Here is a 19,750-nt window from a genome sequence, read left to right as displayed (position 1 = left end):
TTGGGTTATTCAACTGGAAATGACTCACTAACCAATCACACTGCTCCATTTCATAGCATTTCTCGCTAACCCCCTCGAGTCTGACATAACTCTGTCAAACTAATTTATATTACAAAGGACTATTGGTGCATTTACGTACAAGATTTAACCCAGTGTATTACCCAAAAGGCTCAGACTTTTCCGTTTCTTTGTGGGCCGGCACCCGTGTCACACTGGGCCATGGCTCCGGCAGACCAAAGCCAGGACATGGTACTTTTCAGCTTTCATTTACATAACAATGGCTAACTGAATGTTAACACCTCACAAAGCTCTATTTTGATTATACAGAGGTTGTTTCTCACAATCAAAGCTAGCTATGGAAATCAAATTTCCCTAGTATAACCACCTGCACATTCTTTGCAATTAATTATTTAAATTAAAAATCAATATTTTTATTTCCTATTCAATTTGCAACTCATTTCATGTATGTTTTCATGGAAAACAAGGACATTTCTAAGTGACCCCAAGCTTTTGAATGGGAGTGTACATTTTAGATTCTTCAAAGTAGCCACCCGTTGCCTTGATGACAGCTTTGCACACTCTTGGCATTCTCTCAACCAGCTTTTCCAACAGTCTTGAAGGATTTCCCACATATGCTGAGCACTTGTTGGCTGCTTTTCATTCATCCTGCAGTCTGATTCATCCAAAACCATCTCAATTGGGTTCACTCAATCTTGGTAAAATAGCCCTTACACAGATTGGAGCGGTGTTGGGTCATTGTCTGTTGAAAAACAAATGATTGTCCCACTAAGCACAAACCAGATGGGATGGCGTATCGCTGCAGAATGCTGTGGTAGCCATGCTGGTTAACCTGTTGAAGCTATGGGGGCGCTATATTTCATTATTGGATAAAAAAACGTTCCCGTTTTAAGCGCAATATTTTGTCACGAAAAGATGCTCGACTATGCATATAATTGGCAGCTTTGGAAAGAAAACACTGACGTTTTCAAAACTGCAAAGATATTATCTGTGAGTGCCACGGAACTCATGCTACAGGCGAAACCAAGATGAAACCTCAAACAGGAAATGAGCAGAATTTTTGAAGCTCTGTTTTTCTATCGTCTCCTTATATGGCTGTGAATGTCCCGTGAACGAGCTTATGCTCTCTGCCGTTCGTCCAAGATGTCTGCAGCATTGTGACGTATTTGTAGGCATATCATTGGAAGATTGGCCATAAGAGAATACATTTGCCAGGGGTCCGCCCGGTGTCCTTTGTCTAAGTTGGTGCGCAATTCTCAGGTGCAATCATTTTACCATGCCATTCAGAGGGAGAAGCACACTTCCAGGAACGATACATCATTGAAGAGATATGTAGAAAAACAGCTTGAGGATTGATTCTAAACAACGTTTGCCATGTTTCAGTCGATATTATGGAGTTATTTTGGAAAAGGTTTGGCGTTTTTATAACTGAATTTTCGGGGGTTTTTGGCAGTCAAACATGACGTAGAAAACGGACTGATTTCTCCTGCACAAATAATCTTTCAGGAAAACTGAACATTTGCTATCTAACTGAGAGTCTCCTCATTGAAAGCATCCGAAGTTCTTCAAAGGTAAATGATTTATTTGAATGTTTTTCTGGTTTTTGTGAAAATGTTGCCTGGTGATGCTAACGCTAAATGCTAATGCTAATGCTAAATGCTAACGCTAAATGCTAGTTTTGCTATGTTTGAGAAGCATATTTTTGAAAATCTGAGATGACAGTGTTGTTAACAAAAGGCTAAGCATGAGAGCTAGCATATTGATTTCATTTCATTTGCGATTTTCATGAATAGTTAACGTTGCGTTATGGTAATGGACTTGAGGCTGTAGTCATGATCCCGGATCCGGGTTGGCTCGACGCAAGAAGTTAAGTGTGCCTTGAATTCGCAATAAATCACTCAGTGCCCCAGCAAAGCACCCCCACATCACACCTCCTCCTCCATGCTTCATGGTGGGAACCACACATGCGGAGATCATCCGTTCACCTACTCTGCGTCTCACAAGGACATGGCGGTTGGAACCAAAAATGTCTTCTTATTGGTGTCCTTTAGTAGTGGTTTCTTTGCAGCAATTCAACCATGAAGGCCTGATTCACGCAGTCTCCTCTCCTCCTCTCCGCTAATAATGAATGATGTGAGAACAGATTTGTATTTATATGGATTCATCTATTATAGTAAAATTTCATAAAAAATATTTAAAATTTTTAAAAAAGCAAAAGAGACTCATTAGATACAGGCTGAAAAAAATACTATTTTCACACCAGAACGACAAATGGCTAAAAGCAGCAGGTGGCTGCGGTGTGTTATCCCCCTGCTCCAACCTGTATATGCATGTGTGTCTTTTGGAGGGGTTAGGATAAAGCGGAAGTCAAATTTCCGCTGGACCTTGTGTACAATTCATGAATAAAGTGACATCTTAAATTGGGCACTATGAACAGGATAAAGGAAGGGTGAAATGTTTCACCTACGAACAATCCTCACAGCTGTCTTACATGCTGACATTTAGAAATCCATGTTATTCAATTATTGCGCCCACACTGCTCGCGAGCGACTGCGTTGCCAAGGGCTAAAATAGAAGTCATTCCTATTTCTGATGCAGATCGCGCTGCAAGTCCTGCCTCTCCCATCTCCTCATTGGTTTAAAGAAGCAGGTACCCACATGCCATCTCCTCATTGGTTATACCCACGTGGGTCACTGAAAGATGTTTTGCCGGTTGTCGTGGTAATACTATGGAAGTGTAGATGCCAATCACCATATAAGTTCAAAGATGAAAAAGCCTGGAAGGAAGAGAGATGACTAGAAACTATTTGGTTGGCCGTTTTATGTGTGGATGAATTGTTGGAGTAGAGGACCTTGTGCATTTCAGGTAAAATAACAACTCAATGTTTATATCCCAGGACAAATTAGCTAGCAAGTGCAAGCTAACTATCTAAATTGCCATACATGTTTAATGATTTTCGACCAGTCCCCAAATTAATGTCATTGGTTCAGAGTTTGTTTTAATATTTTAACCTGCGTGTCGTGATCGCATTTGGTGTAGTGGGAAAAAATGTATTTATGCACGATGCGCGTGCAGCCAGTTTGGGTTCCGTGTTACAGTAGAGTTAGTAACAACATTTCTGACATGATACATCAGGAAACAAATTCTTAACCACAAACCTCAAACCCCTCACTCCTTGACACAGGTTAGGGGAGTTGTTATTGTTGCCTTGACAGAGGAAAGAAGTAGTAGGGGCAAAGTTTTACAAAGAGGGAACTTATTTAATGACACTGAAGAGCACTTCAAATATGCAAAATCGTGTTTGGGTGGTTTCCACTGACCAAAACAACAGAGATGTGGAAATCAACATTAACTGACTACTGTATAGGTGAGTCGTGTGTGTATCCATCAGATGTGCTGTTCTCTAACTGCCACACTTTTAATTAAGCATTATGATAGTCTTACTGCCCCATCTATCACGACACTGCACCATCCTAGTGTTTCTACCATTACACCTGAAACTCAAAACAAATTGAGCAGCTCAACCCCTTCTCTTGTTACATTTAGGGCACACTGTGTTCCTATTACAGTGACAAAGAATCCACGAGACTCAAATCTCAGTCGAGACAACAACAGCAGTAACCATGAATGGTTTGGTGACCTCACTCCCAAGGACAGGAGACAGGGCTTGTGTAACGCTGCCGTAGAGCATCGCCGGGCACCGCCCTGCCACTGTCCCCAGACAAAGTCACAACAGCGTCAGTCAACTCCACCACAATGACACCAGCTGAGCCAGGCCATTTTCCTTCCACAAAGACACAGCTCAGTCCCAAAAGCTACCCTATAAACCAGTCGAGACGACCATGTATTCTTTACCTTTCAAACTGACCCAAAAAAAATCCTAAATCAGAGCGAGTGATTCTGGTACTATTGTAATGATGATGATCAAAGAGGTACAGTATGTAAAATAATGTAAAAGTCAGTCGCAAAATTTCATAGACTGTTATTTGGACCAATAGTTTAATTCTTCTTAACTGCTGTTAGTCATGGGGCGCACCATTTGTTTTTATCAACGGCAGATCATTTCTCAGGCAGATCACATAGACCATCCATAGAAAATGATCCTTAGATTGCCCATCTTTAGACATAATCATCTTTACCCTATAGAAAGGACAGAGTTGTCACCAGTTTGATTATTTGAAGGTTTGAGATTTCAACCCAGCATTTAGAATGTGAGGCTCAAAAGCTTATAATTAATGTTGGACTGCTCATGTTGGAAGAATGCATGTTATCCATTCCTGTTGTTCACAATAGTGTTGTACGGTATACCGTAATTTTGGTACATTTTCGATACTACAACATGAAAAACGGTTCGGTACCTGCATTTTTCTAACTCTCGTTTCTTCCATCAAATGTGTCATGTCAACAAAATTAAATCAAATGTTATTCGTCACATGCTTTCTAAACAGGTAAGGACTAATAGTGAAATGCTTACTTACGGGCCCTTGTAAACGATGCAGAGAGAAAATAGAGAAATAATAGAAAAGTCATTATACGTAATAATAAATACACAATGAGTAATGATAGGTTGGCTATATACACAGAACACCAGTACCGAGTTGATGTGCAGGGGTACGAGGTAATTGAGGTAGATATGTACATATAACGAGGAATATAGTGACAGATAATAAACAGTAACAGCAGCGTATGTGAGGAGTTAAAGTTAGTGCAGAAAGGGTCAATGCAGCGAGTCCTGATAGCTTTTTGATAAACTATTTAACTAATTTAGCATTCTTATGGCTTTGGGGTATAAGCTGTTCAGGGTCCTGTTGGTTCCAGACTTGGTGCATCGATACCTCTTGCCATGTGGTAGCAGAGAGCACAGTCTCTGACCTGGGTGGTTGGAATCTGACAATTTTTAGGGTCTTCCTCTGACACCGCCTGGTGTATTTGTATTTATTATGGATCATAATTAGCTGCTGCCAAGGAAGCAGCTACTCTTCCTGGGGTCTGGCTAAATTAAGGCAGTTACACAATTTTAAAAACATTCCAACACATTAATAACAGCGTTCACAACACACGAAGTGTGTGACCTCATGCCCCTACTCCACTACTACAACACAAAATCCATGTGTACGTGTGTGTGTATGCATGTGTCTGCGCCTATGCTTGTGTTGCTTCACAGTCCCCACTGTTCCTTAAGGTGCATTTTCTGTTTTTTTTATCTGATTCTACTGCTTGCATCAGTTACCTGATGTGGAATAGAGTTCCATGTAGTCGTGGCTCTATGTCGTACTGTGAGTCTCCCAAAGTCTGTTCTGGACTTGGGGACTGTGAAGAGACCTCTGGTGGCATGTTTTGTCGGGTATGCATGGGTGTCTGAGCTGTGTGCTAGTCGTTTAACTCTCTGGGATATGTGGGATGGTAGCGTCTCACCTCGCGAACAGCCAGTGAAATTGCAAGGTGCCAAATTCAAACAAAAGATTTCAAATAGGCTTTACGGCAAAAGCACACCAAACGATTATGTTAGGTCAGCGCTAGTCACAGAAAAACATCCAGCCATTTTCCAAAGAAGCAGAGGTGTCAGAAAAGTCAGAAATAGCGTTATAAATATAAACTTACCTTTGATGATCTTGATCGGAATGCACTCCCAGGAATCCCAGTTCCACAATAAATGTTTGTTTTGTTCGATAAAGTCCATCATTTATGTCCAAATACCTCCTTTTTGTTCACGCGTTTAGCCCAGTAATCCAAATGCATAATGCGATATCACTTGTTCAGACGAAATGTCAAAAAAGTTATATTACAGTTCGCAGAAAAATGTCAAACGATGCATAGAATCAATCTTCATGATGTTTATATAATAAATCTTCAATAATGTTCCAACCGGAGAATTCCTTTATCTTTAGAAATGCAATATAATGCAGCTACCTCTCACGAACGTGTGCGAGACTGTGCTCATGGCACTCTGACAGACCTCTGGCTCAAACAGCTCTCATTCTCTCCTCCTTCACAGTAGAAACCTCAAAAAAGGTTATAAAGACTGTTGAAATCTAGTGGAAGCCATAGGAAGTGCAATATGAATCCATAGACACTGTATATTCGATAGGCAATGACTTGAAAAACTACTAACCTCAGATTTCCCACTTCCTGGTTGGATTTTTTCTCAGGTTTTGACCTGCCATATGAGTTATGTAATACTCACAGACATCATTCAAACAGTTTTAGAAACTTCCGAGTGTTTTCTATCCAAATGTACTAATTATATGCATATTCTAGCTTTTGGGCCTGAGTAGCAGGCAGTTTACTCTGGGCACCTTATTATCCAAGCTACTCAATATTTCCCCCCAGTCCCTAAGAAGTTAAACATCTGTGCTTTTAACATGCCAATACCTCTCACAAATACAAGTAGTGATGAAGTCAATCTCTCCTCCACTTTGAGCCAGGAGAGATTGACATGCATAGTATTAATGTTTGCTCTGTGTACATCCAATAGCCAGCCATACTGTCCTGTTCTGAGCCAATTGCAATTTTCCTAAGTCCCTCTGAACAGGGACTTACGGTGTGACAAAACTAGAGCCTGTAGGACCTGCCTTGTTGATAGTTCTGTAAAGAATGTAGAGCAGCGCCTTATTATGGACAGACTTCTCCCTATCTTAGCTATTGTTGTATCAATATGTTTTGACCATGACCAACTTGCTCGATTTCCACATTATTCATTACGGGGTGTAGTTGAGGTTTAGGGTTGAGTGAATGATTTGTCCCAAATAAAAATAAAAATAAATTAAGCATTTAGGGCTACCTTATTCCTTGCCACACATTCTGAAACTAACTGCAGCTCTTTGTTAATTGTTGCAGTAATTGTAGTCACTGTAGTAGCTGACATGTATAGTGTTGATTCATCAACATACATACACACTGGCCTTACTCAAAGCCAGTGGCATGTTGTTAGTAAATATTGAAAAAGTAAGGGGCCTAAACAGCTGGGGAAAACCTGTTTCTACATGGATTATGTTGGAGAGGCCATCATTAAAGAACACCCTTTGTGTTCTGTTAAACAAGTTACTCTTTATCCATATTATAACAGGAGGTGTAAAGCCATAACACATTTTTCCAGCAGACTTTGATGGATTATGTCAAAAGCTGAAATGAAGTCTAACAAAACAGCCCCCACAATATTTTTATTATCAATTTCTCTCAGCCAATCATCAGTAATTTCTGTAAGTGCTGTGCTTGTTGAATGTCCTTCCCTATAAACATGCTGAAAGCCTGTTTATTACTGTAAAATAGCATTGCATCTGGTCAAACACAATGTTTTCCAGAAGTTTACTAAGGGTTGGTAACAGGCTGGTTGGTCAGCTATTTGAGCTAGCAAAGGGGGATTTACTATTTTTAGGTAGCTGATTGACTTTTGCTTCCCTCCAGGCCTGAGGGCACACACTTTCCTAAGATGCTTAATTTGAAGATATGACAAATAGGAGTGGCAATATCGTCCGCTATTATCCTCAGTAATTTGCGATCCAAGTTGTCAGACCCCGGTGGCTTGTCATTTTTCACCTCTTCCACACTGACTTTACAGAATTCAAATATACGTGGATGTGTAGTGTCAGCGTTTGTTGCTGGAATGTCATACCTAAATTTGCTAATCTTGGCAATTAAACAATCATTAAAGTGGTTTGCAATATCAGTTGGTTTTGTGATGAATGAGCCATCTGATTCAGTGGATGAAGGAGCTGAGTTTGCCTTTTTTCCCAAAATTTCATTGAAGGTGCTCCAAAGCTATTTACTGTCATTCTTTATGTCATTTATCTTTGTTTCATAGTGTAGTTTCTTCTTTTTATTCAGTTTAGTCACATGATTTCTTAAATTTGCAGTACTTTTGCCAATCGGTTGGGCAGACAGAATTATTTGCCATTCCTTTTGCCTCATCCCTCCAAACCATACAATTGTTCAATTCCTCATCAATCAAAGGGGATTTAACAGTGTTTACAGTTTTGATTTTCTTATTGGGTGTGCTTATTAGTAACTGGGATAAGCAATTTCATAAATGTGTCAAGTGCAACGTCTGTTTGCTCCTAATTACACACCACGGATCAACAATTATTCTTTACATCAACATAGGAATCACTACAAAACTTATTGTATGACCTCTTATACATTAGATTAGGCCCAGAATTTGGAACTTTGGATTTCCTAGATATAGCTACTATGTTGTGATCACTACATCTGATGGATCTGTACACTGCTTTCAAGCACATTTCTGAAGCATTACTAAAGATATGATCAATACATGTTCATGATTTCAACATGTCCTGAATGGCAGTGATGTACTGGGCCGTACTCACTACCCTCTGTAGCGGCTTGCGGTCGGAAGCCAAGCAGTTGCCATACCAAGTGATGATGCAGCCAGTCAAGAACTTTTTAATGATCTGAGGGGCCAGGCCAAATCCTTCCAGTCTCCTGGGGCGGCAGGTAGCCTAGTGGTTAGAGCGCTAGGCCAATAACCAAAAGGTTGCTGGATCAAATCCCCAAGCTGACAAGGTAAAAATCTGTCTTTCTGCCCCTGAACAAGGTAGGTAACCCACTGTTTCCAGAAGGCCGTCATTGTAAATACGAATTTTTTCTTAACGGACTTGCATAGTTAAATAAAGGCTGAATCCTGAGCGAGAAGAGGCATTGTTGTGCCCTCTTCACGACTGTGCTGGTGTGTTTGGACCATGATAGATAAAAGCCCAACAAGCATGTGTTACTAGAATGGTAACAAATCCTATACATGGGAATTCCTGTATTGGTATGGTAAATGCTTACTAGCGTGAGCAAACAAACTAACCCCAAGGACAGACAACTCAACGTTATACAAGTATCTCAAAAGGCTACTCATAGTTTACTGCACACACGAAACAAATATTACACAGCAGGAGGGGATCCAGGATCCCTTGATCCAGAAGGGTATTGTCTCTAGCAGCTGCTGTTACCAAGATGCTTGATATTGCAAGCCACTAGCTAACAAGTTAGCAAACCAAATACACAGCTGGATATAATAAATGTTGCACATCTTAGATAATTCACTTTAAACTAGGGCTGCCAGAATTAAATCAGTTTTGTCAAGTTAACTTTTTGTAATTTCAGCGCACTCATTTTCATTAATCGTGATTCATCGCACTGAAAGTATTGAAAGTATTCTAAATACACTAAAACATCCTAAATATATACAGCTAAAAAAAAAACAATGCTATGTCAAAACAAGTTCACATTAAGGTTAAAGAAAGTGGGCTTTGTCAATTTACCAGATTTTCCTAACCGTTACAAAAAAAGGTGAATATTCATGTAATGTTTTTTAATAATATTTTGGTATTAATCACAGCAAATCCTGCAATTAACTTGATTAAAACTACTTTAAACAATAGTTGTGAATTTCCTACAGATGTAAATAACACGCTGACCTGGAGTGACTGACATCACAAGGCTCCCATTTGCTCATTGTGTTTCTATGTAAACACAAATGACATGGCTTAAATCAGCCATTTGGGGAATGTTTCATAATGAATCATCTGACACGTGAAATGAAGAACATGATGTGCTTTATCTATTACCTTGTGCACAAGTTGACTGGAGGTATTTATTAAAAGAAGCACAAATATTGAAATGTATTCAAAAATACACAACAAAAATATTTTACAGTAGTTACTATTGAAAATCAGAACATGGGTATTTCAAAATACATATACAGTATATAAGGTATACCGCCCAACCCACACACACACACACACACACCACACACACACACATTTGTTAGAAACATAAATACAGATATAATCGCCTCGCAGAACCACAGTGCGATTATCTTCAAACTACATAAACTGAAACAAGGCCCGGATTGAAACAGTTAATTGAAGAGCCACCTCATATTTGACATGCACAATTTAAAGCACTCCACACTGAGATGAAGTCTGTCGTTACCGCATTATTAATGCAGTAAGTTTCTACTGGTGGGTTTTATGTCTGCATCGGTAGCCCTGAAATCCTCTGACTGCAGTGTCTGTGCCTGGGGTTTTTCTCTATGTTTGGAAAGCCCAGAGGCTCTATCGCGCTCTCTCTCGCTCTCTGGATTAGATTATCAGTATCGGAAAATGCATTACTCTCTGTTCATGCTCTCCCTCTATGTTCTTTCTCTCGCTCTCTGACAGATCTGGTCATAGTCCAACTCTGGATCCCCTTTTGACAATACCAAACTAATGGTTCTAGTTTATTTTTTGCTACCCCCTTTTTCTCCCCAATTTCGATCTCGTCTCATCGCTGCAACGCCCCAACGGGCGGCGAAGGTCGAATCATGCGTCCTCCGAAACATGACCCACCAAACCGCACTAAACAACCAGCCACTTAACCCGGAAGCCAGCCGCAGCAATGTGTCGGAGGAAACACAGTCCACCGAGGTCAGCCTCAGGTACCCGGCCTGCCACAACGAGTCGCTATAGCGTGATGAGTAAAGACCCCCGGTCAAACCCTCCCCTAACCTGGACGACACTGGGCCAATTGTGCCCCGCGCTATGGGACCTCGAATCACAGCCGGTTGTGATACAGTCTAGGATTGAACCCGGGTCTGTAGTGACGTCTCTAGCACTTCGCCACTCGGGAGGCCCATGGTTCTAGTTTCTATTGAGGAAAATCACCTGCTGATGTTGATTATCTGCACTTGTTAGAATCTCAGCCCTAATCATGAAAAGCTCTTTTTTTTCATGGACAATGACCTTCAACCACCATTGCAAATGGACAGTTCAGTCAAGTGTTTATTACACAATGCCTTCCCTTGTTTTTTAAAGATATTTTATTTTCTGGCATGGCGTACACTGGCATCCCTGCGGACTGATTGTCTGTACATTGGAATTGCTATCTGTGCTTATATTCCAAAATAAATCAGACTTGTGCCATGGTAACCATGGCTCTTTAAGGGATGAATGATTTGTACGAGTGAACACACAAGTAGACGTCGGCAAGAATACACACTCAGGCACAGATCTCTCCATTTGCCGCTTTTTTGCTGATGCAACTCCAATCGACACAAAAGACAATATATAGAGCTACATTACAGTTTACAGTATAAGCCAAATATAGGCCCATTGAACTATGCCTTTGTATGAATCATGGCTTGAATCATCGTCAACAAATGAACACACAAACACACCTCAGTTCTATGGCAGTGTGTGTAGGCAGGGAAGTGGGGTGATTGAAGGCTTTGTTTTAACAATGAAGGCAAGTCAATTACAACAACGTAGATGACATGAACATCCTCTTTTTGTATATGTTCATCCATACAGTATGAATTCAGATTTGTGCTCAATGACTTGTGAACTATTGACTTAGTGATCCATAGATTTAGTTGCTTGGCAACTCATCCTGTGGCAGTGTGTGTAGGCCTTCTAGAAGACGATCAACATACGAAATGCTTCGGTCTGGTTTTAGACCCCATCATAGCACTCACACTGCACTTGTGAAGGTGGTAAACACCATTTTAATGGCGTCAGACCGAGGCTCTGCATCTGTCCTGGTGCTCATAGACCTTAGTACTGCTTTTGATAACATCGATCAGCACATTCTTTTGGAGAGATTGGAAACCCAAATTGGTCTACACGGACGAGATTAGATCTTATCTGTCGGAAAGATATCAGTTTGTCTCTATGGATCGTTTGTCCTCTGACAAATCAAATGTACATTTCAGTGTTCATCAAGGTTACGTTACAGGACCACTATTGTTTTCACTATATATTTTACCTCTTGGTGATGTCATTCGGAAACATAACTTTCACTGCTATGTGGACAGCCACAGCTGTACATTTCGATGAAACATGGAGAAGCCCCAAAATTGCCTTCTCCGGAGCCCCAAAATTGCCTGCCTTTTTACTTTTAAACTCAGAGAACAGAGATGCTAGTTCTAGGTCCCAAGAAACAAATCGATCTTCTGTTGGATCTGACAATTAATCTTGATGGTTGTACAGTCATTTCAAATAAAACTGTAAAGGACCTCGACATTACTCTGGACCCTGATCTCTCTTTTGACGAACATATCAAGACTGTTTCAAGGACAGCTTTTTTCCCCCCGTCTACGTAACATTGCAAAAAATATATATATATATATATAAATAATAAATAAAATTGGTAAATTCCTGTCCAAAAATGATGCATAAAAAGTAATACATGCTTTTGTCACTTCTAGATAAGACTACTGCAATGCTCCACTTTCCGGTTACAGCACTAAATAAACTTTAGTTACTGCTAAACACAGCTGCTAGAACCTTGACTAGAACCAAAAAAATGTATCATATTACTCCTGTGCTAGCCTCTCTACACTGGCTTCCTGTTAAGGCAAGGGCTGATTTCAAGGTTGTACTGCTAACCTACAAAGCATTACATGGGCTTGCTCCTATCTATCTTTACGATTTGGTTCTGCCGTACATACCTACACATACGCTGCGGTCACAAGACGCAGGCCTCCTTATTGTCCCTAGAATTTTTAAGCAAACAGCTGGAGGCAGGGCTTTCTCCTATAGAGCTCCATTTTATTTGAATGGTCGGCCTATCCATGTTAGAGACGCAGACTAAGTCTCGACCTTTAAGTCTTTATTGAAGACTCATCTCTTGAGTTGGTCATATGATTGAGTGTAGTCTGACCCAGGGGTATGAAGGTGAACGGAAAGGCACTGGAGCGACGAACCACCCTTGCTGTCTCTGCCTGGCCGGTTCCGATCTCTCCACTGGGATTCTCTGCCTCCACTGGGATTCTCTGAGTCACTGGCTTACTAGTACTCTTCCATGCCGTCCCTAGGAGTGGTGCGTCACTTGAGTGGGTTGTGTCTCTGTCTGGGTTGGTTGGTTTTCTGGGACTAATCATAACGGGTTGAATGTGTTCATATTTGAGAAGTCATTTGGAGAGCTAATCCAGACTCATGGTGGAGAAGAAAAGTTAGTGGCCATGTAATTTGGCCGAATCGATGTGGATGGGTAGCCAGTCAATAGATTTAGTAACATCATATCTAATTATCCTGAAGTGGATGTTGGTTTGAATTGCTCAAAAATCTATTTACAACAAAATGCTTGCAATGTGATTGAGGACGACTTAATGGACCTTTTTACAATCCACAGAGGAAACGACTCGAGCAAGCTCATCAGATCTAACAACACAATGTCCGGAAAAAGAAAAGGGGATAAGTGGAGGAGGAGAAGACAAGTTGATAGACACTGGAAAAATGGACAGACACTGGATGAGTCATCAGGGCAGAGCCCCAGCCAGCCATGGGGAACAGGGACATCATTAAGTAAAATCCCAGCCTGCTTTTTTCCCGGCAATGTGGAGGTGTTTCATACATCTGTGCAGTGCTCTTTCTTGAGGAAAATATGTAACATTGCACAGTATAATATGCCCAATTCTACATCATATAATATGCCCAATTCTACACCATGGACAAGATTATTATATTCTACCCCATGGAGGAGACTATTATATTCTACCCCATGGAGGAGACTATTATATTCTACCCCATGGAGGAGACTATTATATTCTACCCCATGGAGGAGACTATTATATTCTACCCCATGGAGGAGACTATTATATTCTACCCCATGGAGGAGACTATTATATAATCTACCCCATGGACGAGACTATATATAATCTACCCCATGGACGAGACTATAATATTCTACCCCATGGAGAGACTATTATATTTCTACCCCCCATGGAGAAGACTATATAATCTACCCCATGGACGAGACTATTATATAATCTACCCCATGGACGAGACTATTATATAATCTACCCCATGGACGAGACTATTATATTCTACCCCATGGACGAGACTATTATATATTCTACCCCATGGACGAGACTATTATATATTCTACCCCATGGACTATTATATATTCTACCCCATGGACGAGACTATAATATTCTACCCCATGGACGAGACTATTATATTCTGGACCCTACATGGACGAGACTATAATATTCCCCCATGGAGGAGACTATAATAGGACTATTATATTCTACCCCATGGAGGAGACTATTATATTCTACCCCATGGAGAGACTATTATATTCTACCCCATGACTATTATATTCTACCCCATGGACGGAGACTATTATATTCTACCCCATGGACGAGACTATTATATTCTACCCCATGGACGAGACTATTATATTCTACCCCATGGACGAGACTATTATATTCTACCCCATGGACGAGACTATTATATTCTACCCCATGGACGAGACTATTATATAATCTACCCCATGGACGAGACTATTATATTCTACCCCATGGACGAGACTATATATATTCTACCCCATGGACGAGACTATTATATATTCTACCCCATGGAGGAGACTACCCCATGGACGAGACTATATATTCTACCCCATGGACGAGACTATTATATTCTACCCCATGGACGAGACTATTATATTCTACCCCATGGACGAGACTATTATATTCCCCCATGGACTATTATATTCTACCCCATGGACGAGACTATTATATAATCTACCCCATGGACGAGACTATTATATAATCTACCCCATGGACGAGACTATTATATAATCTACCCCATGGACGAGACTATTATATATTCTACCCCATGGACGAGACTATTATATATTCTACCCCATGGACGAGACTATAATATTCTACCCCATGGACGAGACTATAATATTCTACCCCATGGACGAGACTATAATATTCTACCCCATGGACGAGACTATTATATTCTACCCCATGGAGGAGACTATTATATTCTACCCCATGGAGGAGACTATTATATTCTACCCCATGGAGGAGACTATTATATTCTACCCCATGGACGAGACTATTATATTCTACCCCATGGACGAGACTATTATATTCTACCCCATGGACGAGACTATTATATTCTACCCCATGGACGAGACTATTATATTCTACCCCATGGACGAGACTATTATATTCTACCCCATGGACGACTATTATATTCTACCCCATGGACGAGACTATTATATTCTACCCCATGGACTATTATATTCTACCCCATGGACGAGACTATTATATAATCTACCCCATGGACGAGACTATTATATAATCTACCCCATGGACTATTATATAATCTACCCCATGGACGGACTAGACTATTATATTCTACCCCATGGACGAGACTATTATATTACCCCATGGACGAGACTATAATATTCTACCCCATGGACGAGACTATAATATTCTACCCCATGGACGAGACTATTATATATTCTACCCCATGGACGAGACTATTATATTCTACCCCATGGACGAGACTATTATATATTCTACCCCATGGACGAGACTATTATATTCTACCCCATGGACGAGACTATTATATTCTACCCCATGGACGAGACTATTATATTCTACCCCATGGACGAGACTATTATATTCTACCCCATGGACGAGACTATTATATAATCTACCCCATGGACGAGACTATTATATAATCCACCCCATGGACGAGACTATTATATTCTACCCCATGGAGGAGACTATTATATTCTACCCCATGGAGGAGACTATTATATTCTACCCCATGGACAAGACTATTATATAATCTACCCCATGGACGAGACTATAATATTCTACCCCATGGACGAGACTATTATATATTCTACCCCATGGACGAGACTATTATATATTCTACCCCATGGACGAGACTATAATATTCTACCCCATGGACGAGACTATTATATATTCTACCCCATGGACGAGACTATTATATATTCTACCCCATGGACGAGACTATTATATTCTACCCCATGGACGAGACTATTATATTCTACCCCATGGACGAGACTATTATATTCTACCCCATGGACGAGACTATTATATTCTACCCCATGGACGAGACTATAATATTCTACCCCATGGACGAGACTATATATACCCCATATTATTATATATTCTACCCCATGGACGAGACTATAATATTCTACCCCATGGACGAGACTATAATATTCTACCCCATGGACGAGACTATTATATTCTACCCCATGGACGAGACTATTATATTCTACCCCATGGACGAGACTATTATATAATCTACCCCATGGACGAGACTATTATATTCTACCCCATGGACGAGACTATTATATTCTACCCCATGGACGAGACTATTATATTCTACCCCATGGACTATTATATATTCTAGACTATGAGACTATTATATTCTACCCCATGGACGAGACTATTATATTCTACCCCATGGACGAGACTCTACCCCATGGACGAGACTATTATATTCTACCCCATGGACGAGACTATTATATAATCTACCCCATGGACGAGACTATTATATTCTACCCCATGGACGAGACTATTATATTCTACCCCATGGACGAGACTATTATATTCTACCCCATGGACGAGACTATTATATAATCTACCCCATGGACGAGACTATTATATAATCTACCCCATGGACGAGACTATTATATAATCTACCCCATGGACGAGACTATTATATATTCTACCCCATGGACGAGACTATTATATATTCTACCCCATGGACGAGACTATTATATATTCTACCCCATGGACGAGACTATAATATTCTACCCCATGGACGAGACTATAATATTCTACCCCATGGACGAGACTATTATATTCTACCCCATGGACGAGACTATTATATTCTACCCCATGGACGAGACTATTATATTCTACCCCATGGACGAGACTATTATATAATCTACCCCATGGACGAGACTATTATATTCTACCCCATGGACGAGACTATTATATTCTACCCCATGGACGAGACTATTATATAATCTACCCCATGGACGAGACTATTATATAATCTACCCCATGGACGAGACTATAATATTCTACCCCATGGACGAGACTATTATATAATCTACCCCATGGACGAGACTATTATATAATCTACCCCATGGACGAGACTATTATATATTCTACCCCATGGACCCCCCATGGACGAGACTATTATTCTACCCCATGGATATAATATTCTACCCCATGGAGGAGACTATAATATTCTACCCCATGGACGAGACTATTATATTCTACCCCATGGACCTACCCCATGGAGAGACTATTATATTCTACCCCATGGACGAGACTATTATATTCTACCCCATGGACGACTATTATATTCTACCCCATGGACCCCATGGACGAGACTATTATATTCTACCCCATGGACGAGACTATTATATTCTATAATCTACCCCCCATGGACGAGACTATTATGGATAATATACCCCATGGACTAGACTATTATATATTCTACCCCATGGACGAGACTATTATATAATCTACCCCATGGACGAGACTATTATATATTCTATGGACGAGACTATTCTACCCCATGGACGAGACTATTATATATATTATATTCTACCCCATGGACGAGACTACCCCATGGACGAGACTATTATATAATCTACCCCATGGACGAGACTATAATATTCTACCCCATGGACGAGACTATAATATTCTACCCCATGGACGAGACTATGGACGATTCTACCCCATGGACGAGACTATAATATTCTACCCCATGGAGGAGACTATTACCCCATGGATTCTACCCCCCATGGAGAGACTATTATATTCTACCCCATGGAGGAGACTATTATATTCTACCCCATGGACCCCATGGAGAGACTATATTATATTCTACCCCATGGACGGAGACTATTATATTCTACCCCATGGACGAGACTATTATATTCTACCCCATGGACGAGACTATTATATTCCCCATGGACCCCATGGACGAGACTATTATATAATCTACCCCATGGACGAGACTATAATATTCTACCCCATGGAGGAGACTATTATATTCTACCCCATGGACGAGACTATTATATTCTACCCCATGGACGAGACTATTATATTCTACCCCATGGACGAGACTATTATATTCTACCCCATGGACGAGACTATTATATTCTACCCCATGGACGAGACTATTATATTCTACCCCATGGACGAGACTATTATATTCTACCCCATGGACGAGACTATTATATTCTACCCCATGGACGAGACTATTATATAATCTACCCCATGGACGAGACTATTATATAATCTACCCCATGGACGAGACTATAATATTCTACCCCATGGACGAGACTGGACGAGACTATATATATGGACGAGACTATCTACCCCATGGACGAGACTATAATATTCTACCCCATGGACGAGACTATAATATTCTACCCCATGGAGGAGACTATTATATTCTACCCCATGGAGGAGACTATTATATTCTACCCCATGGACGAGACTATTATATTCTACCCCATGGACGAGACTATTATATTCTACCCCATGGACGAGACTATTATATTCTACCCCATGGACGAGACTATTATATTCTACCCCATGGACGAGACTATTATATTCTACCCCATGGACGAGACTATTATATTCTACCCCATGGACGAGACTATATATATTATATTCTATGGACGAGACTATTATATATTCTACCCCATGGACGAGACTATTATATTCTACCCCATGGACGAGACTATTATATAATCTACCCCATGGACGAGACTATTATATAATCTACCCCATGGACAAGACTATTATATAATCTACCCCATGGACGAGACTATAATATTCTACCCCATGGACGAGACTATAATATTCTACCCCATGGACGAGACTATAATATTCTACCCCATGGACGAGACTATAATATTCTACCCCATGGACGAGACTATAATATTCTACCCCATGGACGAGCCTATTATATATTCTACCCCATGGACGAGACTATAATATAATCTACCCCATGGACGAGACTATTATATTCTACCCCATGGACGAGACTATATATTCTACCCCATGGACGAGACTATTATATACCCCATGGACGAGACTATTATATAATCTACCCCATGGACGAGACTATTATATAATCTACCCCATGGACGAGACTATTATATTCTACCCCATGGACGAGACTATTATATTCTACCCCATGGACGAGACTATTATATTCTACCCCATGGACGAGACTATTATATTCTACCCCATGGACGAGACTATTATATAATCTACCCCATGGACGAGACTATTATATAATCTACCCCATGGACGATATTATATAATCTACCCCATGGACGAGACTATTATATATTCTACCCCATGGACGAGACTATTATATATTCTACCCCATGGACGAGACTATTATATTCTACCCCATGGACGAGACTATATATATTCTACCCCATGGACGAGACTATAATATTCTACCCCATGGACGAGACTATAATATTCTACCCCATGGACGAGACTATTATATATTCTACCCCATGGACGAGACTATTATATTCTACCCCATGGACGAGACTATTATATTCTACCCCATGGACGAGACTATTATATTCTACCCCATGGACGAGACTATTATATTCTACCCCATGGAGACTATTATATTCTACCCCATGGAGAGACTATTATATATTCTACCCCATGGACGAGACTATTATATAATCTACCCCATGGACGAGACTATTATATAATCTACCCCATGGACGAGACTATTATATTCTACCCCATGGACGAGACTATTATATTCTACCCCATGGACGAGACTATTATATATTCTACCCCATGGACGAGACTATTATATAATCTACCCCATGGACGAGACTATTATATATTCTACCCCATGGACGAGACTATTATATATTCTACCCCATGGACGAGACTATTATATT

At 40.4% G+C, this 19,750-nt stretch overlaps 1 protein-coding gene across 1 annotated transcript in view; it reads right to left on the bottom strand.

The window, feature by feature from the left end:
• Window positions 1-19,750, bottom strand: part of asap1a (ArfGAP with SH3 domain, ankyrin repeat and PH domain 1a) — a 206,090-nt gene that overhangs the window by 171,867 nt on the left and 14,473 nt on the right. The window lies entirely within an intron of this gene.

The sequence above is a fragment of the Oncorhynchus nerka genome, linkage group LG9b (assembly GCF_034236695.1).
Source record: "Oncorhynchus nerka isolate Pitt River linkage group LG9b, Oner_Uvic_2.0, whole genome shotgun sequence".
In the NCBI taxonomy this organism is placed as follows: Eukaryota; Metazoa; Chordata; class Actinopteri; order Salmoniformes; family Salmonidae; genus Oncorhynchus; species Oncorhynchus nerka.
The sequence above is the reverse complement of the archived record's forward strand: the minus strand, read 5'-3'. Positions and strand labels throughout refer to the sequence as shown.